Source organism: Macrobrachium rosenbergii, chromosome 20 (assembly GCF_040412425.1).
Source record: "Macrobrachium rosenbergii isolate ZJJX-2024 chromosome 20, ASM4041242v1, whole genome shotgun sequence".
Taxonomy (NCBI): Eukaryota; Metazoa; Arthropoda; class Malacostraca; order Decapoda; family Palaemonidae; genus Macrobrachium; species Macrobrachium rosenbergii.
The window spans coordinates 22,259,095-22,267,500 of NC_089760.1; positions in this window are offsets into that span (position 1 = coordinate 22,259,095).

Genomic DNA, 8,406 nt, shown 5'->3' on the forward strand with positions numbered 1-8,406 from the left:
TTGTTTGTATTTGTTATGAATTTTTTCTATTGCTTACCATTTTATTAAAGGACGTATACCACTAAAATGTAAATTTGTTTAATATACCCGACATGATCAAAGTTCAGTTACCATATCAAAATATTTTTACAATTGACAGACTTGTTGCAAATATTTTTCATTCAGGAATTATTCAACAACCATTCCACTTACATACCACCATTCAGTTTCTCTCAGCGTTTTCTTTGTGTTATCATTGTATCCCCGTCGGTGATCTGGTCGATGCTCCACCCCGGAGATATGTCTCCGAGGCCCCATAAACTACCCGTCTAATTTTCTTCAGAGCTCACGGAGCTATGTATCTTGCTTCTGTGAATCCTTTACATAGCTCTCGGTGCGCGTGTGTGAGTCTATAGATACGGATCAGATGCCTAAAATACGAAGGGCTTGGCTAAAAGGCCCTGTTGCTTCAGCTGGGCTATTTTTTTTTTTTTTTTGTTGTTGTAGTTGGATTCCCATTTTCTTCCTCTTGTCGTTGTTTGCTTTCACCTTACTCTCCTTTTTACTTCTTTCTATAAATTTTTCTTCCTGCTCTTACATCTCTAATTCCTCCCCACATATATATTTATATATATATGTATATACAAATATATATATATATATATATATATATATATATATATATATATATATATATATATATATATATATATATATATACAGTATATATATATATATATATATAAATAAATGTTTGCAATTTATTTTACACATATGTTAACGAATCCAGAAACGCGCGACGATCTGCCAGTTTTTAGAGTTTTTTTATTTTTTTTTTGTTATTTCTCAATGACATACGCAAGGATAACAACCCTCCTTTATCGAAATCAGATGTCAAAAAACACAGTCTCAGCATTGCGGAGTAAAATAGCCAAATAAGCTCGAGAGGACTTAATTTAGTCTATTATTCATGCGACGAGACGCACCTGGTTATAAACAGTGCTTGAAATGCATATTAGTATTAACAGTTCCCAAGGAATAATGCAATATCTTCGTCAGCTAAATCCCTTGACCGTAATGTCAGGAACACTTGCCGGATTTCAGATGAACGGAGACTGCATATGACATGGCATCTCAGTGGTTGTCACCAGATGTTGCAAGATAATTGTCCCGAAATGTATCCGTTCATGCAGTGCGTAGATAATTGTATTAATACGGTTTTTATTTGGTTGGTTGTTCTGATCTATGGCACGGTGTCTATGTATATATATATATGTATATATATATATATATATATATATATATATATATATATATATATATATATATATATATATATTTATATATATATATATATATATATATTTATATATATATATATATATATATATATATATATATATATATATATATATATATATATATATATATATATATATATGCTTCCCTTTATCATAAATAATTCCTATTTACGTGAAAAATGACAGTGATATTGGTGTATATTTGTTCTAAAAGCATTTAATCTTCAATGAATCATTAGAAGTGATCGTAAACCATATTCGGTATTTGTCAGAATACATCTGTACATATATTCCTTCTGAATATATGAACAGATTTTAAATAACTTGAATGAATGTCTGATGCTTATATGGCTATCCTTCGGCGTTATCAATCATCAGAAATCAGAAAATCTGTTTTCCTTACCCGCATATTCAGGGATGGAGAACATATCCGAATCAAACATTTACTTCAAAGTTTTACTAATGGGTATCAACTATGAAATACTGTGCCCTTTGTGATCGAATGTTTAGTTGAACTCTTATCAGTATTCATTTGTGATCGAGTGTTTAGTTGAACTCTTATCAGTATTCATTTGTGATAGAGTGTTTAGTTGAACTCTTATCAGTTTTCATTTGTGATCGAGTGTTTAGTTGAACTCTTATCAGTATTCATTTGTGATCGAGCGTTTAGTTGAACTCTTATCAGTTTTCATTTGTGATCGAGTGTTTAGTTGAACTCTTATCAGTATTCATTTGTGATCGAGTGTTTAGTTGAACTCTTATCAGTATTCATTTGTGATCGAGTGTTTAGTTGAACTCTTATCAGTATTCATTTGTGATCGAGTGTTTAATTGAACTCTTATTAGTATTCATTTGTGATCGAGCGTTTAGTTGAACTCTTTTGTGATCGAGTGTTTAGTTGAACTCTTATCAGTATTCATTTGTGATCGAGTGTTTAGTTGAACTCTTATCAGTATTCATTTATGATCGAGCGTTTAGTTGAACTCTTATCAGTATTCATTTGTGATCGAGTGTTTAGTTGAACTCTTATCAGTATTCATTTGTGATCATTTTTAGTGATCGAGCGAGCGTTTGGTTGAACTCTTATCAGTATTCATTTCTGATCGAGCGTTTGGTTGAGCACTTATCAGTATTCATTTGTGATCGAGCGTTTAGTTGAACTCTTATCAGTATTCATTTGTGATCGAGTGTTAGTTGAACTCTTATAACTATTCATTTGAATCCTTACATTCTCTCTTTTCGTTACTCATGTAAGATGCCGGAGATAAGGTAACTTTGCCCCACTGGTAAAGGGAACGACAAAAATTAAGGGGTAAGGGTAATCGCAAAAGGACCAATTATACCCATCACTTCCAAAGGGGGATTCACGGAATCTGGGAAAACGTTATGAAAGGTAAATCGTAAGACAGACATTGAAAGGAAGACAGACGCTGTTCGGCTGTTGCAACTCATTAGCACACGGGATATCGACCGCTCCTTCCAGTCACAAATTTGCTACCTAATAAGAAACAAAAATGCACCGATAAGAAAAAGGAAGTTGTAGAGCAAAATGGTAGACCAAAGGTATCGAATGGGATGTAGAAGCTGAAGGCAACATAGGCGGAAGGGACCTCTATAAATACAGAAATAGATTTGCGTAAACCCAAGTGTAGGATGTGCCCGCTAAAGCGTATTCATGCAGAGAAGCGATGTAATGGATGGAATGAGGTTGAACTAGGCGTTTTAATCTCGACTGGTATGTGGGATTACGGGGTTATTGCTCCTTTGCTGTTGGTTATTTCACGAAAATGTACTGGTTTCATTAAGAAGTTTCTCCCATTTTTTTTAGAGCATTATTTTTAGAACTATTAAATTTCATTCTGAAAAATTCAAGATTGAATTGTCAAACTGACGCCGAATATTTTTTTTATTTTTTGGGGGGCATTATTGAAACCAACGCGGTTGATCAGTAGGCGCCGTGTACGCAATTATTCTGCTTAAATAAACTTTTAATTAAAACTTTTTGTTTATGTTTTTTCAGACTGGTATTTCGCGTTTTGTTTCCATGGAAGTAATTATGGTGTTCAGGCCTGTGAATTATTTATGCCATGGGAGAGAAAAACTTTTTTCGCTCTCTGATACCTGAGTAACTGATTATTTCATCCCTTTTTTTTTATTCTAATAATTTTCTTATAAAATGTGATCGGAGGAAATGAGTCTCACTTTGATGTGAGTCAGAAGGAAACTAGTACTTCGTTATTACTAATCTCATAGAGTTCCATGAGATTTTTATTTTTGCAGGAATTTTTTAAAGCAGAAATTCGCCATTACACTTTTCAAAATTGTGGAGAAGAGTGTGGTGAGTGTTCGACACGCTGCCAAAAAGACTTCTGCGTAGGTTTATGAATTGGTTTATGTAGTGGAAACTGATTTCGCGGCGTGGGTGGTTGGTGGCGGTCATTCATATTTCAGTAGTTAAATATGAATGGGACGGTGACCGTGCTTGTTGCATGCATCGTTTCTAAAGACCCCCTCCTCCCCGCAAGGATAACCTGTTCATAACCTGTGTGTATATATATATATATATATATATATATATATATATATATATATATATATATATATATATATATATATATATATATATATATATATATATATATATATATATATATATATATATATATATATATATATATATATATATATATATATATATATATATATATATATATATATATATATATATATATATATATATAGATAGATAGATATATGTATATTACATATACATATATATACATAGCCACATATACATATATATATATATATATATATATATTTATATATATAACTATATAAAATATAGATAATGAAGAATCTAATGGTCACTTTTCGAACAGACACATATTCACAAGGAGGTCATTGCTAATAGCCACAATGGATAAAGACTATCACCTTCTCAATTCTATACCTGTCGTTTTGATATATTTGTTAACTGGACGAAGCCCAAAATATCCAGACGGAAGAAATTGAAATAGCAGAATCTACGAATTGCCCACTTGGTCGGTGAGAGAATCGAACCCGCATTACCATATTCTGAAAACGACAGGTAGGTCACGGTGCCGACCTGGCCACGAGAAGGATAAATATGGTAATGCATTCTCGTACATTCACATCTATCTCTTCCGTCGTTTTCAGATATATTTTGTTAGAGCTGGAATAGACCCATCCTCACCATCGTGTCTGCCAAAAGTGGGCAATCGTTTTTATTGCTTTTGGGCTGAAATATATATGTAGAATCTACGATTGCCCACTATACTATATATGGTGAGGATGGGTCTATTCCAGCTATAAACAAAATATATCTGAAAAACGACAGGTATATGCATGTACGAGAGGTGATAGACTTTATCCTTCTCGGGGGAGGGGTCGGCAACGTGACCTCCAACAGAATATGGTAATACGGGTTCGATTTAACTCGCGACCGCCATTCACAGGCTCTTTCAACTTCTTCCGTCTGGATATTTTCGGCTTTCTCCAGAAAAGTTACAAGCATATCCAAAAAGCGAAGAATTCGAGAAGTTAAGAGGGCACTGTGGCTATTAGAATTACATATAGATATATGTATATATATATATATATATATATATATATATATATATATATATATATATGTATGTGTGTGTGTGTGTGTGTGTGTGTGTGTGTGTGTACATATTTATATATGTGTGCGCTTGCGTGTGTGTGACTTTACGCGCGCACCTGCAAGCAGATGGGAATAGCAATATCCGGCGTTCTGGTATAATGATGAAGAGGCTGAATGATTAACGAGCTCGACGCTTTTGTGAATAATATCCTGCCGTGTATGACGCTTGTAATATCAGAACTAATTTATAAGTTCATTTTTCCTGTCTATAATATTTCAATCTACGTAGTTCTTGTGAATACATACAATAATAAAGTGTCACCTGATTTATTTAGGTATATTTATTATGTGATAGATTTTTCATCTATCTCCACGAGAGTTCTTTACTAATACAGTTTGCAGGAATTGATTAAGCTTTTTCAGATGGAATATATATGATGGATATCATTTTATTCTTAAATAAAAACATGTGTTGCAGGTTTTTTGTTATCATTCAATTTACTTTGTTATCGTGCTGAAAAGTATAAAGAGAGAGAGAGAGAGAGAGAGAGAGAGAGAGACAGACAGACAGAGAAATCAACTCGAATAAAAAACTTTATTCTATGTACATAAGATAGGGAGAGAGGGATATTCATTATGCAAGAACGTTGCAAAATAAGGAAAATATCTTTTTTAACTGAACATGTATTTTTTAGAATATTTCAGTTTTACAAAACATCTGTTATGGACAGATTTTTTCCTGTTATAATAGGAATGATTCTACAAAAAGAACGAAACTAAAAGAAATGATAACGGCAGAATCTTTCCTTATAAAGCAAAGTCCCCACAAGTTTCCTCACGCAGTTTGCTAAAAAAAAAAAAAGTGCAGGCTTCCTGTTATTGTAAATTACAACCAGCAAGTAGATATTATAACTTAAAATTAATGATCATACATCGGTTACAGAGATAAAACGGGGTAATATAGCGCCATACAATAAGGAAGCATTAAACATTAACTTATACAAATGTTTGAGTTTGAGTTATTGAAAAGAATGAGAATTAAGGCGATTGATTTTGAAAAAGCCTGAGTACGATCCTGGCTCTATATGGAAAACATGAAAGGGTGCACGTGCCAGGTGGTATGAATATAAAGGTAGGCTATAGAGAAATAAATTGTTTTAGGTGTTTATTTATGGAGTTCGACGAGTATTGGAAGCGGCAGAAAATCTTGGAGGGGGTATGAAAGTATGAAAGGTACTTAGGTTTTGGAAATACAAGATGTTCAAAGAAGAATATTTTTAAGTGCACTTAGGAAAGACAAAAGGGTGTGAAAAAGAGTATGTTAGATTACCTATTAATAAAGGGATGCAAGAACAAGTCATCGAAGGTATACTCATGTACTGTTGATGGAAAATCAATATATATATATATATATATATATATATATATATATATATATATATATATTTATATATATATATATATATATATATATATATATACATATACACACACACACACACACATATATATACACATATACACACATACATACACACACACACACACACACATATATATATATATATATATATATATATATATATATATATATATATATATATGTGTGTGTGTGTGTGTATGTGTGTATATATATATGGGTGTATATATATAAAGGTAACTTGATATCATATAAATCATGCCATTTTTTGTAATTGTAGACAATTTAAGGCAATTTTTTTTTATTTTCTAGATAAATTTTTGATAGGATTTACTAAATTCCTCTTACAAAAATTATCAAACAAAGCCCGCCTCTCTCTTTCTGTCTGTCTGTCTCTCTCGCTCAAAGAAAACCACTGGAATTCTAACCCGTTACGCACAATGCTTTCGCAAATCTAATCATGAATGGTTAACAGCGCTAACCTCAGGTGAATATGAAAAATACATTGCTGATTTGTAAACCTTTTATCATTAATAAATGATAATCTTCAAGGATTTTTGTATCTTGCCATTATTATAATATTCATAATCAAAGTTATAAATAAATTATAAAGAAATATTCCGGAAATTATTAGTAGCTGATCTTTGACGTGAAATATCATGAAGTTCATGGAGGGTTAAATTAGAAATTATATACTTCAAATTTAATTCTCGCAATAATTTTCATTCCGCAAACTCAAGTTCTCTTAAAAGGTTTATAATCAGGTTTATCATCAAGAGGTTTTCAGATTTTTTCCGTTAATAACGTGCATTGCTTCGCTTCAATCTTTTTATCGCGCTATTTCTCGAAAACACCAGAGTATTGGCTACACGTGATTTTTAAATTCTCACACTTTACTCATTACCAATTTTGGTCTTTAGGGACAAGACCCTATCTCCAGATCTATTTCATATTTCGCTTTCCTCAAATTCTTTGGTGATTTGAAGGCCAAATCTTTTTGTTCAGGCATCATTTTCTTGGTTGTGATTTAACTTTTGCACAAGTTTCAACTTCTATTTTATTTAATTTTTCCTCTGCATTTGGTAGAGTATATGGGGAATTGAGTAAAGGTTTTTTGACAACAAATGGTAATTAACGAAGCAAAATGACTTATTATGTTCATGAATGGCGTTTTTTCTTTTGAAGATCGGTAAAGAATGCTTACGGTAATTTCTAACATAAGCTTGCAGTTTTCATCATTTGCAAAAATATGCAGAGATTGGCATTATTTTCTTTTAATTCTTTATAAAAAAATCGTTTTTAGGCCCATCTCACACACAGTTATGGTGGTAAAAAGGCAATGGCATTTACAGTCCCTGATATGAATGTTGTATCTGGAACACCTTTCCCTCTCACGAATTTGCAAATGAATTTGTTTTAGTTTTCTGTAAAAGAAAGCTATTGAGGTGGCTTTATCGGTCCGCCCGCACTTTTTCTGTTTGCCCTCAGATCTTAGAAACTACTGAGGCTAGAGGGCTGCAAATTGGTATGTTGATCATCCACTCTCCAATCATCAAACATAACAAATTGCAGCCCTATAGCCTCAATTAGTTTTTATTTTATTTAAGGTTAAAGTTAGTCATGATCGTGCGTCTGGCACCGCTATAGATGCCAACAACACATGCCACCACCGGCTGTGGCTGAAAGTTTCATGGGCCGCTGCTGAGAGTTTCATGGGCCGTGGCTGAGAGTTTCATACAGCATTGTACGCTGTACAGAAAACTCGATCGCGCCGAAGAAACTTCGGCGCATATCTTACTTGTTTTTTATTTCCTCTGATGCGTGTCTTGAACAACGTATGCTATAAATTGGTTAAAATATACTGTTAAAATTCTGCAAACAAAAAATCTGTAAAAAAAAAAAAAAAAAAAAACAGGCAAAATAGTCCTGACGACGAGTTGAGCTTAAGACAGAAAAAAACGGGAAATATAAAAAAAGTATACAAGAACATACATACAGTATGTTTATAATAATCTCGAAATAAGGTTTTCCCTGAGGTCCTAAAAAGTCAGTTCGAGTTTGAATCTGTATAATGTTTC